We start from the raw sequence: 23,998 nt of genomic DNA on the forward strand, positions 1-23,998 counted from the left end.
AGCGGGAAGGTTATAATGGCTGCAGCGGTCTTTTGACCGCGGAGCGGCCAAATGGCGGTTCCCGCCAGGCGGACGGCGACCGCCACCCGCCGGGGTCAGAATGACCCCCTGAGTCTTTCCCACACCAGTTGGCAGCTGTCGGCCCAACTCTCTGGGCCCCCTAGCAGCACCTCACCAAGCCCAAATTGGTAAAGGTGATTTATGGCAGCCTTGCACATGGAACTCTGAAGACTTCTTAGGGAAACAGTGGTGAAACAAGTCTTACTGTCTTCTCTCCACATACACATCTCTTACACACACACTTAGGCAAGAAAAGAGATGCAGGGCGGTTATCAATAAATTTAATAAAAAGAGTGCAATCTATGATAAAATGCATGTGCTGCAATGATTAGGATAGTGAGGAAAAAAATTAGGATTGTGAAAATTAGAGATGTAAAGATAAACAACTCTAACATATTGTCATGACATGAGTATACAATTCCTACTAAAAACCTATATCCATATTTATACTTTTTTAGCGCTGCATTTGCGCCACTTTTTGACGCAAAAAGGCGCAAACTCACAAAATACAATTGTATTTTGCAAGTTTGCGCCACTTTTGCATCAAAAAATGACGCAAATGCGGCGCTAAAAAAGTATAAATATGGGCCCTAATCTCTAGGCCCTGAGAAAGAGCATGGAAGCGTAAGTCAAATCTGTCCATACTGTGTCCATAAAAAGCACTCCCTACCCGTGTTACCTAGGTAGAAGGTGAGGCTGCCAATCTCCAGATCAGGATCCGTGGAGACAGAAAGGCTGAGGCCAGTTGAAAACTGGCATGCAGCATAATTGGAAATTCTGGTGGAACCCCTCTAATGCCCTTTGTACTACAAGATGTATTTATAGGAGGCATGTTTATGTTCTTCCGCAGAAGCCTGATGCATGAATGTACCTAAGAAGTGGATTGTTTGTGCAGTCTTGGGACTGTAAATACAAAACATTATTATGTGTGCCTCGCATTCCATTCTTATGAATCAAAGGAAAAGAACATGATGCAAAATATGTCATCAATAGCACTGATAATGGCACTTTCCCAGAATAGCGGCTGATAATAAAATTAAAACAATACCACTAAAAGAAGCAATAATAAAATGAATAAAAATGAATACAGGAATACAAAGTATAACAACTAGATAAAAGGGCACAGGCCGCAAGCCTAAGCTAAGCTATCACGGTGCCCAAGTGACTAAGCAAAATGGACCCACAGCAAGTGAAGACCAAATGGTGTCTATTTTGTGGTTCTCTGCTTGGCTCCTTGCATCATTGCAGAAGAATCTGCACTCATTTCAGCCAATCTATTAAAGCCTGAAAGCAGTTAAGCATCATTCAGTGTGCTAATAGAGTAGGAGTTAAAACACTCACACAGGACATACCAAAAAATTGGATCTCTACTTACTACATGTTGCAACATCTGTCTGAGCAGTACAAACCAATCAATGACCTCGAAAGAGGAGGGGATGCAACCTTGAAAAACATGACTCTGGGGGTGTACAAATGGACCCAGTCAAATGCCAGGCACAAATGCTGCTTCCTTTTGAGGTTTCCATGCAGGAAGTCAGCAAGGGGGACTGTACAATGAGTCAAGCAATCCGGTAGTTGCATCTGCTACAGAACTGGTTGCAAAATGTGGCACAATGGTTCTCCAGTGTGAACGGTGAAGCGTATGATTTGGTTTACAGCTTAATCCTTTGCTGGTCTCTTAATGCAAGGCTGCAAAGAGACATAGGCCCTCATTATGACCCTGGCAGTCGGTGATAAAGTGGCAGTAACACCGCCAACAGGCTGTCAGTAGTTACCACCAAATTATGACCATGGCGGTGATATCTCTGATAGACAGCCAATGTACCACACCGACCGCCAGGGTGGAAACAACAGTCACCACAGCGGTAGCCACCTACAGCTAGACGGAAGACAAAGTACCGCCCACCATATTTTGACTCACCAAAATGCCACCTTTTCCGGGGCGGTACCAACGCCATCAAAAGCCTGGCGGAAACATATCACAGAAGTGAAAGGACTCACCATTGGAAACACAAGGAAGAACCACGCCGCCATGGAACCTGAACTGCAAGTCTTTCCGATGATTTTCTACGTTATGCTCCACCTGAAACACCAAAGCCGGTGAAGATGATGACGGTCAGAACAGACGCCTAGCACACAAGAGAGAAAGGGAGTTAAATGAGAGTGACACACACACGTACAACACACACCCAACATACACATGCCATACACACAACCATATGCATTACAAAAACAATTTGACCATGAAAGTCTGCAGAATAAAGCAAAGGCAACAGGAATTTACAAAAATGATTGTAATCAGTCCAACAATCAAATTTAATATCAGATTGACACATTAATCAGATCTGTACACATGAAAAGGGACACTGCCCAGTTCATAGTTCACAGGGCCCACATTGCCACAGGGCATAGTCCAAGGCCCCAGTCGAATCCTGCACCAATCTGGAGAGAACACTGCAAGGGTATCAGTTGGCAAAGAGGCAGGCAACTCGGGGGGCACCTCAGCCAGATGTGCTCTTTGTCCTGGGTAGTGCAAGGCCACAGTCTCTCGAGTGGGTGACTTGTCCACTGGTTCTGGAGGGGGCAACATGCCCATTGCACATTGTCCTGGGGAGTGCAAGGCCACAGTCTCTCAGGTGGGTGACTTGTTCACTGGTTCTGGAAGGGGCATTTGCCCAGTGCTCTTTGTCCTGGGGAGTGCAAGGCCACAGTCTCTCAGGTGGGTGACTTGTTCACTGGATTCTGGAGGGGGCAACATGCCCATTGCTCATTGTCCTGAGGAGTGCAAGGCCACAGTCTCTCGAGTGGGTGACTTGCCCACTGGTTCTGGAGGGGGCAGCATGCCCTTTGCTCTTTGTCCTGGGGAGTGCAAGGCCACAGACTCTCAGGTGGGTGTCTTGCCCACTGGTTCTGGTGGGGGCAGGCCGCACAGCAGCCCTTGGAGGCTGGATTATATGGTGTCCACCGACATTGACGGCTGCACTGTGGTGGTGGTTGTGGGAGGCTCCTGCTCAGCCCCTGCACCCTCCGATGGCTGCACTGTGGTGGTGGTTGTGGGATGCTCCTTCTCATCCCCTGCACCCTCTGATGGCTTCACAACCACGGCTGGCGGTGGGGGCCCTGTGACAGCTGCTGGTGGAGGCGGTGTTTGTCTGGCAGCTTCCGCTGGCGTAGAGTGCCTCCTCTACTCCTGTTCATGGGTTGGGGATCCCTTACCCTTCCTGGCACTGGTAGATGGTCTCTTCCCCCCTCTGCCTGCTGGTGCAGCCTCCTCACTCAGGGCAGCAGGGCTCGCTGGGGCAGGGCCTGATGTGCCTGGGGTGAAGGAGATGCCCACACTCCTGGGTGAGTGGGCACGGGCAACTCGCTGAGGGGCTACTGTGAGGGCGGTGCTGGTACAGGGGTGGCAGCTGTACCTGCAACTGGGGTGGTAACAGAGGTGTCCGCCACCACCAGGGAGCTCCCATCGGAGGAGGTATCAAAGTCTGTGTTGTCCCCTCCAGTCTCTGCCGTGGTGCTCCTCTCGCCCACCGTCCCACTGGTGCCCTCAGCGTCGGTGGACTCTGCCTCCAGGGTACTGTGGGATGCAGCTCCCTCTGTCGCCTGTGCCTCGGATCGTCCGCCAGATGATGCTAATGCACATAAGGACAGGATGGCAAAACAAGAAAGGGGGGAAAAGAGACAAAGGATCCACTGGGTCAGTGACTGCACCAACACTACGTTGACATACACAGCACCCTCACACACAGGTAACAGGCCTACGCACTATGCATGGCACTACCAGTGAAATGGCTAGTCACCAAGGAATGAGGAGGAGTACACACCGCCAACTGCAGCACACCTGGGACCCACGCAGCCCTGCCCAGGAGTGAATACTAACAAGTTAGGTAAGCAGTATTTCCAATTCAAACCCTTAGCCAACAAAGGAACTACACTGCCATGTCTGGCCTGGCCTAGGGGCACCCACTGACACACAACCACCACCCGGATACCACCCCTCCAGCCGTAAGGTGTAACGATAGCCACTGTACTCACCCCCTTGTGGCTGATGTGATGCCCTCAAGCACCCATCCAGCTCAGGGTAGGCTACCACCAGTATGTGGGTCATCAGGGGGGTCAGGGTCCGACGGGCACCCCTTCCTCGTTGGGTGGTCATCCCCAGCTGGGCCTGTGCTGTCTTTCATGGCCAGCGTCTCAGGTCCTGCCACCGTTTGTGACAGTGGATGCTCCGCCTGCCATAGACCCCCAGGGTCCACACGTCCTTGGCAAAGGCACGTCAGATTCCCTTCTTTTGATGGGTGCTGACCTGCAGAGGCAACACAGACAGGAGAACACCATTCGACAAACAGTCCAGCCAGTCACACAAATGGCACCATACCCGTTTCCATCACCATTGGCACACACATTGGCCAGCCCACAACATGTACACCACTAAGAGGACATCCACCCACCCCCCTTACACAAGGCCTTCACACACAACTCCAAGCATTCATGCCACATGCATCGTGCACAAGGTGTACTCACCTGTTGGTCTGGAGGCCCATACAGCAGTCCATACTGGGGTAGGACCACATCCACCATTCGAGTTAACTCCTCCAAAGTGAAGCCTAGGCCCCTTACCCCATCACACGGGCCATGGTAGGTTCCAGACACGGGTCACAGCAGCACATGCAGTGTTGGTCCTCTCCTATGGAAGGTCAGGAAACAAGTGAGGAATCTGATAGAAAATGGCAGTCAAGTCCACGGTGGTGCATACCGTTACTGCCGGCGTAGATCACCATTGGCCACTGTACCCCATAGGGCCCAATAATAACCAATGAGGAATTGCACAGCGGTTCACGACCGTCTACCGCCACGGCGCACGTTAGTGGCATTACCTCACTTCCACCTGTCCCTCCACACAGGACAGGCGGATGCCATTTCAGGGGGGTGAACAGTCCTATCGATTATTGCTGCGTTACAGAATAAATAGGCGCATTCTTCACAAATTACACTGTCCCATAACATGTTTGCACATTGTGGACGGCTACTGTGGCTGCATTTTTCAGTTTGTGACAGCCTCCTCACTCTTGTTTCCCTTAGATACCTACCGCTGCGGATGAATAGGAGATGGAGACATACCCCCGTGTACAGACCCCTGGTGGACTTAGCTACACTGGAGGACAGGCACATAATACTCACCTATAGACTGGATAGGGCCACAATCACAGAGCTGTGTGCCTAATTGGCGCCTGACCTGATATCTGATATCCGTCAACCGACTGGGATCCCCCTCTTGTGCAAGTGCTATGAGTTCTCCATTTCCTGGCAACTGATTCTTTCCAAGTGACAGTGGGCTTGGCAGCAGGAATGTCACAGCCAATGTTCTCAAATGTGCTGACAAGAGTGTTGTCTGGCCTGATAAAACACATGTGCAGCTACAATGCATTCCCCCAGGTTGAGGATTTGGCCACTGTGAAGGCCGGATTCTATGCAATGGGACATATTCCCAAATTAATTGGTGCGATTGACGGAACACATATTGCATTTGTGCCCCCTGCCAGAATGAACAGGTGTTCAGGAATCGTAAGAGTTTCCACTCCATGAATGTGCAGATGGTGTGTCTGGCGGACCAGTACATCTCCCACGTCAATGCTAAGTATCCAGGGTCGGAGCACGCTGCCTTTGTCCTGAGGAATAGCAGCATCCCAAATGTGATGGCCCAACTACAGAGGCCCAGGGTGTGGCTAATAGGTGAGCCCTAGTTCCCACCCAGTATATGTTGGTCTATGCCAATGATTCGGGCCATATGGGATAGTGTGTGGCTAAATGTTGTTACTCTGGTTACCAAAACCTGTCATGGCTGCTGACCCCTGTGAGGACTGCCAGGACAAGGGCAGAGGAATGTTATAATGAGGCACATGGGCGAACCAGAAGGATCATTGAAAGGACCTTTGGCCTTCTGAAGTCCAGGTTCCGATCCCCCATCTAACAGGTGGATCCCTGTGCTACTCACCAAAGAAGGTCTGCCAGATAGTAGTGGCATGCTTCATGTTGCACAACCTGGCCCTCAGACGCCATGTACCTTTTCTTCAGGAGGAGGAGACTGGAAATGCCCCTGTGGCAGCAGTGGACCCTGAGGACAGTGAGGATGAGGAGGCAGAGGATGAGGATGAGGATGTGGACAACACAACATCTGTGATACGTCAGTACTTCCAATGACACACAGATGTGACAGTGCAACTTTACATTTCTATGACTTTTGTTGTATTCGGGGTGGCATTGGCATGCTGGCATTTCCCAATTCTTTGCCCACTTACTGTTACCTCTGGATATTCTATTTACAGATGTTGGGATATGACACATTCTCCTGGTGTGATCACAACAGCCAGCTACAGGTCATCCATTCTATGCTCATTCTATGTCCAGTTCATTTCCAATGGTTGTAGCTGTTTCAATGAATACATATTTGCAATACATGAAATACTAGTAGTATTTTTATCCATGGGTTTTTATTTCAGTGCTAAAAGATGGAGGGGAAAGTGCAATGGTATGGGGTGATGATGGAGGAAAGTCCAGGTTATTGTTCCAGTCTGTTTGTACCACAGGTGCATTGTCCATGGGGACATAGGAAGGGGAGCAATGACAGTTCGAGGTGGACAGGGTGACAGAGTGGGACACAAGGGGGACAATCAGGAGAGTCTCATTTCCTGGCAGTCATCTTGGCAAGTATCTCTGACTTCTGTCTGGTTTGCAGGAAATGTTTGCGGGGTGGTTCACCTTCTGCAGGGGGAGGGGTGCTGGGGGTCTGTTGGTCATGTGGCTGGGCCTCCTGGCCACTAGCAGCAGCGGAAGTGGAGGGCTGTTCAGATGACTGGCTAGTGGTAGGGGCCCTCTGGTGTGACACTGCCTGCCTCATAATGTTGGCCATGTCTGCCAGCACCCCTGCTATGGAGATCAGGGTGTTGTTGATGGCCTGCAAGTCCTCCCTGATTCCCTTATACTGTCCCTCCTGCAGCCGCCTGTTCTCCTGCACATTGTCTAGGATCTGGCCCATCGTGTCCTGGTAATGTTGGTAGGCTCCCAGGATCTCGGAGAGTGCCTCCTGGAGAGTCGGTTCCCTGGTCCTGACCTCCCCCTGGTGCGCAGCAGTCCTCCCAGTGTCCCTGTTGGCCTGTGTCCCCTGAACGGTGTTCCCACTGCCACTGACCCCAGGTCCCTGATTGTCTTGGGGGAAGGTGGGGCCTGGGGTCCCCGTACAGGTGGGCACACTGCTGATTGATGTGTCCTGGGGACAGAGGTATGGGTATACTGGGTGGGTGCTGTAGTGTTGGTTCCTGATGGGGGAGGCTCTGTGGTGGTCTGTGACTGGGGCTTGGGTGACCAACTGTCCAGTGGTCCCTGATGGGCCAGGTAGATCATCCAGCTCCAGAAGTCCAGAGTTACTGTCATCACTGTAGGCCTCTTCTGTTGGGGGACTGGATAGTGATGGCACCTCCTCTCCAGTGACATTGGCTGGGGTACCTGTGGGAATGTAAATGATGTATTATACTTCAGGAGTCTGACATTTGTACTTCCCTAGCTTCCCCTCTATAGTTGGTGTTGCCCTGCCAGCTTTTGCTTGTGTATGTTGGTGTATTGTGGGATTGTTAGTTTCCCTATGCTGTTATGCTTTGGTGATGAGTGTCCATGCAGGGCTGGGAAGGGTGTACATGCATTGTTACAGCATGCAGGGCTTGGCATTTGGATTAGTGTAATGTGATGGTGGAGTGTGTGGGATGGAGTGGAGTGATGGGTGTGAGGGTGAGGGTGTGTGATGGCATGCAGGTGAGGGGGGGGTGATAAGTGTTAAATGTTGACTTACCAGTGTCCAGTCCTCTTACAAATCTGGCCAGGCCCTCAGGATGCAGTATTGCCAGTACTTGCTCCTTCCATGTTGTGAGCTGCGGGGGAGGAGGTGGGGATCCACCGCCAGTCCCCTGTATAGCAAGCTAGTGTCTTGCTGCTATGGAACGTACCTTCCCCCATAGGTCATTCCACCTCTTCCTGATGTCGTCCCTTGTTCTGGGGTGCTGTCCCACAGCGTTGACCCTGTTCATGATTCTCCGACATAGCTCCATCTTCCTTGCTATTGATATCTGCTGCACTTGTGCTCCAAATAGCTGTGTCTCTACCCTGACGATTTCCTCTACCATGACCCTTAATTCCTCCTCAGTGAAACAGGGGTGCCTTTGTGGTGCCTTGGATGTTATGTGATGTGTGTTGGTGAGGGTGTGTTCAGTAATGTGTTGGGGTGTGTGATGTGGAGTGCGTGAGTAGTGTATGGGTATGAGTGGTGTGTGTGCCTAGTTATCGCAGTGGTCTTGGTGTCTGTTGGGTCGCAATGATTTGTATTCGTAAAGGGTTGTGGGTACTGTGGGTGTGTGTTTTATAGTGTCTGGGTATGTGGTGTGTGTATGGGTGTCAGGTGTGTGTTGCTTGAATTGTCCAATGTGGTGTTGTTTTGTCTGTGGGCGTCCATTGTGAGTGCAGCAGTATATACCGCCAATGGTTTACCGCCGTTAAATGTCCGCCGTGGTGATTCATGGGTCATAATGTGATGGGCTTTGTTCTGTTGGCGGAATGGTATGGGTTTTGAGACCCTCACTTTAGCACTGACCTTTGGACTTGCGGATTTGGGTATGTGGCTGTATTCTGTCGGATTAGTGTGTGTGTGTCATAATATGGTGAACGGATATTCACCAGCGTGGCGGTAAGTTGGTGGCCGTCAGAATGGCGGTAAGGGGCATTTACCGCTGATGTCATAATAAGGGCCACAATGTTCTGCACAGAGTACATTTCTGTCAAAATACTTGATCCACAGTACAAAAAAATGTTAGCCACTTTATTTTCTTTTTCAGAAGGGGATGTTTCACATTACAAATCTTGGATTGTTGAGCAAGTGAGACAATTGGAATACGAAAGGCTGGAAATTAGAGTATCGGGAAGAAGTTCTGGCATGCAGGCTTGTAGAAGGCTGGCCTGGTTTGTAGTGGGTACCTAAGGTACTTACACCTTATACCTGGTCCAGTTATCCCTTATTAGTGAAAGCAGGGTCTAGCAGCTTAGGCTGTCTAGGTGTAGCTGTATCAGAGCAGCCAAGGCTGAACTAGGAGACAAGCAAAGCTCTTGCATCACCACTATAGTCATGCAGTAATTATACTCAATAAAAGACAATACTCAGTGTTACCAAAAATAAAGGTACTTTATTTTATTGACACAAGGCCAAAAATATCTTAGAGGCAATACTCCTACTGGAGGTAAGTATTATACACAATATATACACTAGTAACCAAAATCAGATAAGTAAACAGTCATAGAATAGTGCAAACAGTGAAAAATACTATAGATTGCAATAGGCCTAGGGGCAACACAAACCATTTACTAAAATAGTGGAATGCGAATGACGAATTCCTAGGAAATTGTAGTGTGTAGAGGGGCGCTGGGAGTGTAAGAACACACCAAAGGTAAGTAAAGTACCCCACCCCAGAGCCCAGGAAAACAGGAGTAAAGTGCAGCAAGTTTCCTCAGAACACACTACAAGTTGTGATGAAGAATTATGCAAGAACCAAGCAAGACTGTCAGCAACCAACAATGGTTTCCAGATGTCGATGGAGAGTCCAGGAAGAACAGGAGCCCTGCCCACCTGGAAGAAGGTACAAAAGTGGATTCTCTGGTTGGAAGAAAAGGACAGAAATGCGCCAAAGAAGATAGCTGTGACTTCCTGCTTGGTGCAGGAGATATCCCACGCCGAGTCATTGGATACAGGCTGTTTGCACTGCTGGATTCCACCAACAAGCCTTGGTTCACGCAAGAACGCGTTTTGTGTCAAAGAGGAGCTGCCCAGACCCAGGAGGGACCTGGGGGTCTCAACTCAGACTGAGGAGACAGAGGGGACTCTCAGCACTTCAGATAGCCCTCAGAAGACCAGGTAACACCCACAGGAGTCCCAGGACATGGGGACAAAGGAGTTGCAAATGCGGTCATCGCAGAACTACACAAAAGGATCCCATGCCACCAGAGAACAACTCAGGGAGCTGAGCATCGCACGATACAGTGCTGAGAACCTGGGCTACACTGTGCACAAATGACTTTTGGAAGAAGTGCACAGAAGCCCAATGATCTGCAAAGGATGCGATGCACAGGGATACTGTCTAGCACGGGGAGTCAAGCCCTTACCTCCACCAAATCTGGACAGCTGGACCTTTGGACAATCAGGATCACTTGGTCCACCACCTGTGTTTCAAGGATTACGCTCGTCAACAGGAGAGGAGTCCTAGAGTACCGGTCATTATTGCAGAGAGGTGCCTGCTGAAGCAGGGAAGTGTCTCTGTCAATCCATAGGAGATTCCATTGGTTCTTCTGGTGCAGAGTGAAGACAGGCAGTCCTTAGAGCATGCAAAACCTGGAAACTGTTGCATTTCGCTGGCTGGAGCTGAAATTGCAGGTCACAGTAGCCTTCCTGGATACTTTGTTGCAGATACAGAGGTGCCTAGAGCAGTCTGCAGTTGATCTGATGGTCAGCAGCTGAAGCAGAGGATGCAGAGGAGTCCTGGAGGAGTCTTGCAAACTGAATCTGAGGAAACTTCCCAGAGGAGAGAATCCCTAAATAGTCCTGAGAAGGGGATTAGCTACCTACCCAGGTATGCACCTATCAGGAGGGGTCTCTGATGTCACCTGCTGGTATTGGCCACTCAGATGCTTCCAGAGGGTCCACACACCTTGGAATCCAAGATGGCTAATGCCAGGGACACTCTGGAGGAGCTCTAAGCACCGCGCCTGGAATAGTGATGGACAGGGGAGTGGTCACTCCCATTTCCTTTGTCCAGTTTCACACCAGCGCAGATCCCTGAACCGGTGTAGACTGGATTATGCAAGGAGGTAACCGTTTGTGACCTTCAAAGCATTTCCAGAGTCTCTGGAAGGATACCCCTCCCATGCCTGTAACACCTATTTCCAATGGGAGAGGGTGTAACACCCCTCTCCTAAAGGAAATGTATTGTTCTGCCTTCCTGGGATTGAGCTGCTCAATCCCCACGAGTGCAGAAACCTGTTTGGGCGGTGGCAGCAGGTGGGGCTGCAGTAGAAACCTCAGAGAGGTGGTTTGGCAGTACTGGGGTCCATGGTGGAGCCCCCCGGGTGTATGGAATCAGCCCCCCAATACCAGATTTGGATTGGGGGTTCAATTTCACAATCTTAGACATCTCACATGGCCATATTCAGAGTTACCATTGTGAAGCTACATATATGTATTGACATATGTGTAGTGTATGCTCATAATGGTGTCACCACACTCACGAAGTCCAGGAAATTGATCCTGGATAACGTGGGGGACCTTTGCTAGTGCAAGGGTGCCCTCACACACAGTAACTTTGCACCTAGCCTTCACGAACTGAAGGTTAGGCATATAGGTGATTTATAAGTTACCTAGTGTAGTGAAAATGGCTGCGAAATGCTGCACCCCATAAGGATCTCCTGGAACCCCAATGTCCTAGGTACCTAGGTACCATATACTAGGGACTTAAGAGGGGGGGTCCAGTGTGCCAATCAGAATTGGAATATGGAGTCCCTAAACTATAGTGAGCAATTTGGTAAACCGAGAGAGCATAAGCACTGAACTTCTGGTTAGCAGAACTCCAGTGAAACAGTCAAGCATACTGACAACACATATAGGCCACAAACTATGAGCACTGGGGTCCTGACTTGCAGGATCCCAGTGAGACAGTAAATACACACTGACAAAGACTGACAAACAGGTAAAAATTGGGGGTCCAATGCTCGAAGAAAGCTACCTTCCTAGAAGCCTTCAACCTCCAGAGAGTGCAGGCCTGTTATCTCACAGCAGCTAACACCAGCAACACCACCAGCAATATCACCAGGAACAATACGAGCAACAAAAGAATCAGAATCAAACTCTGCAATGGCTTGGTTTCAATGGGCCGGGGTTAAGTCAAGTGAGGAGGTGAAGGCATCAGAAGTCCATCAAGTGTCAGTACCAATGAGGATGGCACAAGACTATCTGGACAACTCAGAGGGGATCTATGTGGTCCAAAACTCATTGGTCTTTTGTTATGGGAAGATGTGCCAATTGCTAGAGCGCCGAAGGCTGGTAATAAAGTATCTGGCTTGTCTAGTAGCTAGTGTGTCTGCTGAGGGTGTGTTCAGTGTAGCTGGCGCAGTTGTCATAGTAAGAAGGGTCAGTCTCTCTCCTCAAAATGTGGAAAGATTAACCATAACTAAAATGAACCAACACTTTATAACACACAATTATACTGTTCCTGAAACACCACAGGAGGCTGATAAGGGCAACTGGTCAAACTCAAGTGCAGTTGCTGACCAATTTTTATGTGAACCCCCTGAGTTTGAGGACAATGGACTAAGTAGGCCACCCCTACCATACAACTTTCAGATTAACTTTATCATTGACGTCAAACTGCTTTGCAAAACAAAAAAAAGGATATTATTTAGCTAGAGGAACAGACCATCACAATATTGTGTGTCTGACTTATGCAACCCCACCATTTATTCACATTTATGGCTGTATTGTATTTTTTGTACCGGTGTGCAGGGAAGAAGCCTCCTCATTCCCTTAAAGGGCATGAAGACAATGCTTGCCTCCATCTCATGCCTACACATCCTTCTTTTTTCATTTCTAACCAGGGAATGCCCAGTTGGATTATAGGATCATTAAGTTACAAGATTGGCATTGTGTTGCTTCCATTGGAAAAGTCTAAGAGGAGATACAGCAATTGTGTACCATTGTGCTTAGATTGAAACAGGTAACTATTGCACCAATGAGTCACAAACACACATTTAAATATATTTATATATATATATATATACTTACTTTTATTGACTCAGTGTGAGTAATCAATGATCAATCATTGAGAGTGTTCAGGATGTTCAACTAATTGTAACCTTGATTTGCTGATTTGCAATGTCTGGGGGCTGATGGGTGACTTTGCCTCAAGGTGATTGGCCCTTTCATATTTATCTAGATTTACTTCCATAGTTGATTTCTTGCTGTACTTTTTTGTCTGGCTCTTCAGAGACTAGACCAGGCAGTTTAGTAATACAAATCTACCAAATAAATGCTCAATTTGTTTAGCTCTTCTTGTTGATCCACAGCAGTACATTAATACTGGTCTATCCCTCTCAATCTCATTGGGAGTTAGGAGTGGGAGTTATTCATTACTTGGAGTCAGAAGGACTCGGGCAGGACTACTTCAACAGCCAGAAGAAGGAAGTTATCTACTTCAAAGGGGAACCAACATGATGAAGATGACTCTAAGAGGTCTACTCAGCCCTGTGGACTGGAGAAAGGTGTGCTCTTTTGATAAGTACTGATTCCTGAATAGTATGTTGGGCTGCTGGCTCAAATGTCAAACTCCTATTAAGGGTGTGGTCAGGGGGGTGTAATTTAATTGACGCAGTCAGAGAAAAGTTAAGACAGTGGTGAGGTTGATCCAGGTACATGCAGCTACTTGTCTGGGATTGGTTGCACAATGTTCTCACTTCTCAGTTATTAACACATGAGTGATTATAATGATTACAGGAGCATATGCACGAGGTCAGCCTTTTGGTCCACTCCTCATGAAACTTATCTTCTGTCCTTCTCTATGACTCTACAATATCATTACTGTTTTACAATCCATAGGCATTCATTTTCTGCACGAAAGCTTCATAACACTCCTGCTTATTTTTACCTTACTGGACTGGTTCAGCCAGGCTCCCAAGATGGACATGCGAAGGAGAATGCAGATGTACCACCCAAATTTGCATTTATACAATATGATTTCTCTTTTAACAATCATATTTTTTTGACTTTGTGGGTTCAGTCTTCTATAATTTGTAACTACTTTTCAAACCTAGATGAAGAAACATTTATAACTTGGGTCTCTGGGGCTGAAGGACTGTTTGCAATGCATTTAAATGAATTGTGCAATTCCTTCAACTCCTTCCACAGCAGATTGAAGTACAAATATGAGCTGCTCATATCCCTGATGAATGTTTTATTGTGTATTGTTTGCCTTTCCCCAACTAAGTGTTCCCATTCATTCATCAAACCCCTAATCCTCTCCCGCCCCGGTTATGTGATATATGGAGATTACCACACGTGGTGTGGTGGATGCATTGAAAGTCACACCAACTGACTACAGGATTGTCTCTTACCTGAGCAATAGCCCATGCGAGCCCCACTTACCCACCCATGTATGATAGTCATATATAACCACATTCATCAACATCATTATTCAAGCCTTGTGATTACATGCTTAACCTTCTCCTATCCTGATTTCATTCCTACTGAATCAAGGATTTCTTTAGTTTTCTTTTAATTGTTTTTATAAATTAATGAAATACAGTAGTTCCCCTTTGCTTAGAGGTTACTACTGCTAGTTTTATGACAGGACTTCTTTGTGATATTGTGGTGGTCTCGTCTTTTATAATTTATGATCTAAATAGCCCACTAACTCTGTGTTTTCTTTCAATCTAGCTGTCTGTGAAGATTAATTCTTCTGATTAATACTATGGTTAGAGCTTTCCTACGCTGGAGTAGAACCATGCTTGTGATGTCTTGTCTTCCCTGTTAACATGCTAGCCTGCTACTACTACCACCACCATTAAGAAGGCACCTTGGGAAACCATGCAAAGGGTTTGGGAGATTAAGAGAGGTAGCATCCATCTCTGTATCTATTCAGGTGAGAGACCTAAGAAGTGAAGTGTTTTAGTTTAGTTAGTAAATAGAAACTTCTACTGAAGATTATGGGCTCCATTATAATATTGGCGGCAAATGCAGCCTACCGCAACGGCGACGGCCACTAACATACCATCTCCGTGGCTACCGACCATCTATGGCATTATGACCGTAGCCGGAATTCCGCCAGAAGGTTGGTGGAATTCCAGCTACGGTCATGGTTGCGGATGGCGGTAAGGTAGTGCTGCTGCCAGCCATGTTCCATGATACGGCCTGGCGGTGTTTTGCTGGCGGATGCTGCTGCTGGCAGCAGCGCCGCATCCTGTCTCCTGCTGGAGGACCCCCTGCAAGCAGGTAAGTGGGGGGTGTTGTGTGCATGTGTGGGAGTGTGTGTGACTGTGTTTGAATGTGTGCATGAGTGTGTAATGCATGTGTGTATGAGTGGGTGTGTGTGTACATGCATGTGTCGTGTGATTGCATGTGTGCCTGGGTGTATGTTCGTGAGTGTTGCTGTGAGTGTATAGGTGTGTATGTATGTGCGTGTATGTGTGTATATGTGTGGGGGCGGGAGAGGGTGGGTGAGGGTGAGGGAGGACTCTGGATAGGGGAATGGGTGTGGGTGAGACCCCTATCAGTGCCAGGGAAGGATTTCCCTGGCACTGATAGCGCCTACTGCCATGGTTTCTGTGGCGGTACAGAAACCACGGAAACCATGGCGATGGGCGGGGTCAAAATGCCATGGGCGGCCTAGTGACGGCCACCAGGCTGGAGATTGTAGTCTCCAGCCCGGCGGCCATTACCGCTGTGGCGGTCCATGTGTTAACTTGGCGGTTTGGCTTTGGCCAAACCGCCAATGTCATATTAGTGGAGGTATGTACCGCCAGCCTTTTGGCGGTGATACCTATACTATTACACCGACCGCCAGAGTCGTAATGACCCTCTATGTTTTTTAATGCATGTAACATGTCACAGAATATATTGGCCTAGGCATACCCCCCTAGTTGTCCATATAGTAACAGAGGTTAGTAGGACAAGGGTACATCTTTGATTAGTAGATTAATGAGCAGGCTGCCCTAAAGGGCAGCAGTGCAAAGTAAAACACAAAAGACAGATTTACAGTATAAACAATTTCTGTTTAATTTTTTTAACAATAAAACCCCACCCACTCCACCCATCACAGGCCCTCCCCTCTCAAAAAATAAATAAATTACCCCAACCAATGTTCATAGAAAGAAGTAACAAAAGCCTAAAGTCCAACTGGCCTTCCCAATTCTTACCCTAACAACCCGCAACAAAATTCCCCCCAACCAATACAAATAATAACAAAGGGCATTAAAGGGCATCAATCCGGGTTCTAAAATTGGCAATTTCTCAGCAAAATAGTGCCAGTTTGTCTAGGATGTGGCGTTGGAAGTGATCTGGATACAATATGGAGGGGGGGCAGCAATGGTGGATCGCAGCTGCCAGCAGCACTGCTGATGGTGGGGCTGGGAGGGAGGTGCTGGTGGCTGACTGGAGGTTTTTGGGGCAGATACCTCCTCCTCCAGCCAGAGCCACTAGCCAGCGATATTTGACCCAAGTGGCCTCCATCCATTGCCACATTGCCAAGATGGTGGACCAGCAGGAGTAGCTATATCAAGAAAGAAAAAAACAAAAATGTAAATAATGCTCAGGGCAAACACTTGTTTATATAGCGGCACAGTAGCAATACATTGCTGGTCCCTTAGGGCCATTATCATTTTTTAAGTGATTAGCAACGGGGCCAGGTTTTGCCCACACATGCATCACATAAATGCACTGACTGGCCAAAAGAAATTATTCTAGAATGCCACCAGATTGAAACTAAGTGATTTTTTTGTATTTAAGGATTTTGTAGTCAAAAAACACTTTGGGCCTGATTACGACCTTGGCAGATGAGCTATTCCATCACAAAAGTGGCGCATATCCCACCCGCCGTTTTACAAGCTCCATAGGATATAATGGAACTTGTAATATGGCAGACGGTATATCCGTCACTTTTGTGACGGAGTAGCCCATCTCCCAAGATCATAATCAGGCCCTTTGTGTATAAAAAAAATAAATAATTTACTTCTTATTAATTAGTGAGGCATGATGCAGCACCATATATAGTTTAGTTTTCTTGTTGTGAAACATTAGTGGAGGCATGCTAGCATCGGGTACTTTGCTACTCTCTGCCGTCTGCAGGGGGAACAGTTGTAATGGACAATTTATTATCTTATTTTAATGCCAACAACCCTGCTGTTCTTCGACTGCCTTTCAATTCTATCTTGACTCCAAAGAGGCAGATAAATAATAATACTACGTCATACACATCATGTATAAAACATGGATGTTGTGTCTGTCGTAAGTAGATGTTGGAAAAAACAATGTACTGCAGTGCAGGGAAAGGAATCGGATATAGTTTTATTGGGTACCTTGGTCACAGAGTATCCCCTCCAGCAAACTCTAACTCAGGTGCTTAGTCTCATTTTCCTCACTCGCCTCTCTCTCCACCACAAATTATTTTCAACAAATACCTTTGCTTCATGGAAAAGCAAGTTATTCTACTGCAGGATAAAACATATTAGGCTGTAGAGGGTTTGCTATAGAGTAGCGGAGTGCACTGATCATCACGTACAAAGCTTTGGCTTAGTCAGTCACTGTCGCTGATGAATGACAAAAAGGATTTGAACAAGTGTAGCTCTGTTATGGAAGCTGTTAGAAATTGGGTCTCTAGGTGGCAGATGTATGAACCCTGTCCAAGTAGGGACCACAATCCTGGTCAGGGTAAGTCAGTTACACAATCTAAATTATTCTGTGTTCACCGTCTGGTAGCTTGGCATAGAGCTGTCAGGCTTAACTTAAGAGGTGATGTGTAAAGTATTTGTGCAACACTTATTTACAGTAACACAAAGTAAAAACACTACAAAATGGTTTTACAACATAGAGAATAAGTATCTGAGTAAAACAAGACTGACATGAGAAACATCCAATAAGTAGGAGTCAAGATGTGATTTTTCAATGGTTAAATGTGAAAACAGTGCTCAGAAGTCACGAGCAGTCAAAAGGTCATTTGAGGACATGAGGGACCAATGCAAGTTCAAAATCCAGGTTGACAACGATGAAAGGTAGGGCTTGCTACATGACCCAGACACGTCCCGCTGAAACAGTATTTTTGATAGAGCTTTTTTCAATGTCGAGAGGGACATAGGGAGCCCACGTCCTCGTCAAACTCTGTTTAAGTGAATGGAAATGCAGTGACATCGAACGGTGCTGAGCATCATCATTGAGCCAAGTAGATCATGAATCCAATGTCCTTCGGCAACAAGCTGCACTGGATGTTGAGATGTTGTCGTCGAGCAGCTGTTGTATCGACATCAGATGGGAGATGTGTCTGCTCCGATAGGCACAGAGTCCCCAGTGCATCAACTGCAACTACCTACTTCTGAGGTCCAGATTTGGAGGGGGGCAATTCAGGAAACAGTAGGACTCACAGATGGCATAGTCCACCAGTACCAGGTGAGTTGCAGGCAGTCTTTGATGTCCTTGAGGCTACAGGAGAACAGGGGGCAATCCAACAAGCCCTTGGAGAATCGTGGGTTCAAGGATGTAGAGAACAAGTCCATTGTAAACACAGCAAAGCAAGTCACAGAGTGGCAGTCCCACCTTCAGCACAACACACAGAAAGCAGTAGGCCAACACATCAATGCAGTTGCAGGATGGCAGTCCCTTCTGGCAGCACAGCAGTTGTTCTTTCTGGAAGAATGTCCTTGGTTCCAGTAGAGTTCTGATTTGTTAAGGTCTGTGGTCCAGTCCCCAAATATGCCTTGGAAATGAGAGAGACTTCAAAGAGGCCTTTGAAGACCACAAGGTCTGGTCCCTTCCTTCCCTGGCTCCAGACACTCTACAGGTGGGTATGCAGCCCTTCTTTGAGAGGTGTCAGCACGCCTCACCCATCTAGCTGAGGAAGACCCATCAGCCTGTCGATGGGCAATCAGGATGAAAATGCCACACCCAAGCTCCCTTAGTGTGTGAGTTACTAGGGGGAATGGGCAAATCTCAGCTGTCATCCACCCCAGACATGTATTCAGAGATAGGCAGAGGCACAGATTGTTAAAAGTAAGAAAATGCCTACTTTTCAAAAGTGGCATTTTCAAACTTACTATTTAAAATCTGACTTCACCTTGAGTTGTGATTTTAAAGTCCGGAGACACCAAACTCCATGTTTCTATATTTTCTCAATTTAAAGTTATGCTTAAAAGATGGCTCAAGGTAACCCCAATGTCAACCTATAGGAGAGATAGACCTTGCAGTACTGAAAAACAAATTTAGCTGTTTTTCACTACCTTGATATTTTAATTGTAAAAATGCATGCCCATTCTTTTCTATACTCTGCACACTGCCCTTGGGCTAATCAGGGCCTAACTTAGGGGTGACTTATATGTATTAAGAAGGAAGGTTTGGGCCTGGAAAGTTGGTGCACATTAAAACTGCACACACAGGCTCTGCAGTGGCAGACCTGAGACTTGTTTGATAGGCTATTGTAGAGAGTGACACAATCAGTGCTGCGGGCCCACTAGTAACATTCAATAAACAGGCCCTGGGCACATATAGTGCACTTTACTAGGAACTTACAAGTGAATCAATATGCCAATAGTGGAAAAGCCAATGTTGCCATGTCTAGAGTACAGAGCACCTGGTCTTTAGCACTGGTCAGCAGTGATAAAGTGCTCAGAATCCTAAAGCTAGCAAAAATGAATTCTGAAAAACAGAAGGACAGAAGGCAAAAAGTTAGGTGTAACCAAGCCACTGATACTAGGCCCAACAGACACCATGAATTATATATACAAAAATCACTTGGTCAGAAAAATTTGGCACATACCAAGAATGGATTTTTTAATTTTCTGTTAGGCTGAGACAGAATTTAGGAAACAATCATGGAATGAAGTACTAGTAGGTGGTGATTGGGCACTGGGAAACATACCTTGTTTGCAGTTTGTAATGCACTGAAAACTTTGTAATGCCATGTTAACTGAAGCAGATGCATGTTGCACAGCCAACACTGCCCTGCCAAATTGAACCATGCTGCGGTTAGGTCATGGGTGGTGAAATGCCATGGGCATGGAGGTGATGAATGATGGTGGGTGGGATATCTGTCTCACTTAACAAATACAGTATACCTTACTTGTAAATAAGCAAGCAATGTGAATTAACAACTGTCCCTGAGACTCCTTCCCAAACGCCTCCTTGGCCACCTAAGTTGTACTGGTATTGCTGCTGTTGCCAGCACAAGCATTAGTAGTCTGTGTGACTAGAAAAAACTACATATTTAAGACAACAGTCTCACCTCATAAGTAATTAGTATTATTTGTGAACAAAGTACAACTGTAATACCTCACAGTTAGGGTAGCAGTATCTTCTATCAAAACTATCTCTGTGGGAGGTTTCTTGGTTGACAATGTTAGAAAAGCTAAGTATTCAAGCCAAAACATTTCATAATGGATGGGCAGGGCAATGATGACATTGAGTCACTGAAGCGCAATGAAGGGGTGGAATGGTCAAAGAAGGACATATGGTCTTGGGTGGCAAATGCAATGCAATCTCATACTTTCATGCAGTGCTGCACTATCATGGAAACTTCTGGTATACTGCACATAAGAACTGATAACATAACATTAGGTGGGTCCATGACCATGGACAGTCTCTCATTTTCATTGTTTGAGCATGAACAAGAAAGCCTTCTTAACAAGCATGTACGGTGAATAATAGCTTCCTTGGGACTGCAATATTCACATTACCAAAAATATGTTCTCTTAGTCTTACAGAACCACAAGATATATAAGGGAAGAGGAAAAGCTTACTAACAAACCAGAAGAAAGCCACAGGAGACAGAAGGAAGTCACCTACAGAAACATAAGAACCTGGCTAGAACGAGCGGGATCAGATATTATTTGTAAGGTAAACTCAACTTACCTCTGAGTGTGAGCAGCATACTATTTGAAAAAGAAATTAACATTTTTTAGAAAACAAAAAATAAATAATTACTCACTGAGCCCTGCAACCTCGACACCCAGCAGATCAAGCAGGTCCTGTTTTTGGTCTAGCCGGTCAACCCACCTGTGCATCAGCTGCTGTATCATGTGCTGCACTACAAGTGCTATGATATACACCCTGGTACACTCTCCCCCACAGCAGCTGATGCTCCAGCAGGGTGTACCCTCTCCCAGGACTGCTGCCAGCATGAAGGTGAGGTGGCACTGCACCAAAAAACAAGCGCAGCCATCTCCACCTCTGAAAAAATGAGGCAGTCTGTACCCCAAGCTTGCAGCCTGTTCAGACTGTTGCTGAGGTGAAACAAAAAGAATAAGTGAGAAAAAGAAAACAGCAAAGCAGAAAAAAAGAACTAAAGGAAGTAGAACACACAGAACAAAGGAAAAGCAAAAAAAGTACAAATACTTACGGAAACAGTATGAAAAGAAAAGACAAAAATGGAAAACAGACACACAAAAAGACATACACTGTAAAAGAAAAGTAAATGAGGGGTGGACGAGTGAGATATGAAAATGGTTGGAAAAGATTAAAAAAGCTGGCCCAGCACCATGCACAGGACAGAAAACAGGTAAAACAAAATGGATGCGCCCATGCGGACCGGGTGATACGGTTTGCACTGATGTTTCTGTGCGGAACACACTTCTAGACTGAAAAACTAGCATGAATGGACAGATGAGCATTCTTCTGCCCATTTGGGGTTGGGGGAGTTGGGATTCTGCAGAGCAAGGCTTAATCAAAATTCAATAATGAAATTGGTCTGTATGAGTCAACCAACTATACATCTTTGTTTGTTTTCAGCATTAAGAATGTAGTAAAATATAGTATCCTCACGCCATGAAGTTGTTATCACCTTCTTTTGCAGGTAGACATCATTAAACAGTTTCTCCTATATAGGATGACTTTCTGCATGGCCTTATAAAATTCTCTGGGCAGGGTATCTGGGTCAGGTGCCTTTAAATTACTAGCCCTATTCAATTGGTCTCATATTTTTTCAGTGGTAATCTCTTCCTGCATAAACTGACAGTCTGAATCTATGTTTTTTTGGAAGTTGTTGGTCTTTTAGCCATTTCTATAACTGCCCTATTCAATAACACTGTTTCTGTATATAATATCTCAAATGCTTTCAAAAAACAGACTTTCATCTCAGTCAAATTATTAGACCTACTATCCTTAGTGTCCATTATAATTCACTGATAAAATGTCTTCCCCACTCCATCTTTGAATTCAAAGACAGGAGTCAGCTACTTTTTCACCATATTCAACCTGATCACCACCCACCTTGCTCTATGCCTCTTCTGTACCAAAATAGACATAAAAAAATTAACTTAGACTTCTCCAGTAGCACATCTACCACTTCTCCATCCGAGAGAAGGACTCTATCTATAGTCCTTCTCCCAATTTAGTTTCAAGATTAGAATATTGATATATCACTAAGGTGCCTGAATGATTTGAGTAATGCATTGAAACATGTTTAACCTCTTTTATTTTGTGGTGCAGATTCACATCAACTAGGAAAACATATATTATTATGGAGGTCTAATATTTGTAACTAAAATAAGTATATCCCTGCTCCTTCATGCCAAATATCACATATGCCAAGATCCTGTATTAACCCCTTTGCTACTAAGCCTCCCACTCCCCCACCCATCTGCTAAGCCTTTTTTGTCTATTTGGGATAGTTCACGCTTAGGCCCCCATATCTTTTTGTCCACATAAGTAATCCATGCAACATTTGCATCCCTTTTTTCCAACTTCCTGGGAATTCTAAGGTTACCCAGTGTTTGTAGATTCCCCTGGTGGGGACCAAGAAATTTGCTAAAATACAGCTAAAATTTGGATTTTTGGGGAAGAAGGGGCAAAATGTGCTGCAGAAAAAAGCATCTGTTTATTTCCCTGCAAATATTATCAACAAAGGGTTTGCTGTGATAAAATTAACATCTTCTCAGCTTTCAGATACAGGCATACTAGAATAAGAAAAACTATTTTTTCAACTTAGCTTTGGCATTTTACTGGGACATGCCCTATTTTTCCTATTTTTTGTGCTTTCAACCTCTTTCCAGTTAGTGACAGAAATGGATGTAAAACAAGTGTTCGATCCCAGAAAGCTATACATATCAGAAAAATAGGCCAAATTCTAAATTCAGCAAGGGGTCGATTCTGTAGATCCTCCAAGGTTTTCCTACGTAAATTAACAGTTGAAAAAAACAGCAATTTCTGTCTATATTTCCATTTCTAACTTTTTCCAGATATGGCAGATTATCAAAAGCAATATTCTGTTACACCACTGTACTCTTCTGGTTGCGAGGAGATATAGGGCTTGTAGGTTCACCAAGATCACAAAGTACCCAAAGCCAATAAATGAGCTGCACCTTGCAATGGGTTTCCATTGTGTACAGGGTATACAGCAATTCATTTGGTAAAATATAAAGAGTGAAAAATAGGTATCAAGGAAACCTATGTATTTCTGAAACGGGTACAAGATATGGAGTTTTGAAGCAGTGGTTATTTTTACATCTCAGAACTTGGGGGTACTCATACTAGGATGTAAATTACAAAGCATTTATCAAACTGGCTTCTTTTTATACACTTTCTTACACACTGTTTTATATTTGGAAGGTGAAAATGCATAGAAAGACAATTGGTAATAACACTTGTTATACTATTCTATGTTCCTTCAAGTCTTATGATAAAAATGGAACCTCACTTGTATGGGGAGGCTTAGTGTCCGCAACAGGAAATGCCCCAAAATACAACGTAGACACATCACATTTTTCCACTGAAAACTGGTGCTTTTTAGCAAAGTGCTGAGCTGTGTAATTTGGACCCTAGCTCAATCGGCACCTAGGGAAATCTAGCAAGCCTGTATATTTTTGAAATCTAGACACCTAGGGGAATTAAGGATGGGGTGACTTGTGGGGCTCTAACCAGGTTCTTTCACCCAAAATCCTTCGCACCCTTTGTCCAAAAAACTAATTTTCCTCACATTTCAGAAAGGTTCTGGAATCTGAGGGGAGACACAAACTTCCTTCTCCCAGTATTTCATCCCAAATTGGAACACTGGTGACCCCTTATAAGTCCCTAGTGTATGGTATCCAGGTACCCAGGACATTGGGGTTCCAGGGGATCCCTATGGGCTGCAGTATTTCTTTTGCCACCCATAGGGAGCCAAGTAAA

The sequence above is a fragment of the Pleurodeles waltl genome, chromosome 4_1 (assembly GCF_031143425.1).
Source record: "Pleurodeles waltl isolate 20211129_DDA chromosome 4_1, aPleWal1.hap1.20221129, whole genome shotgun sequence".
Classification (NCBI taxonomy): domain Eukaryota; kingdom Metazoa; phylum Chordata; class Amphibia; order Caudata; family Salamandridae; genus Pleurodeles; species Pleurodeles waltl.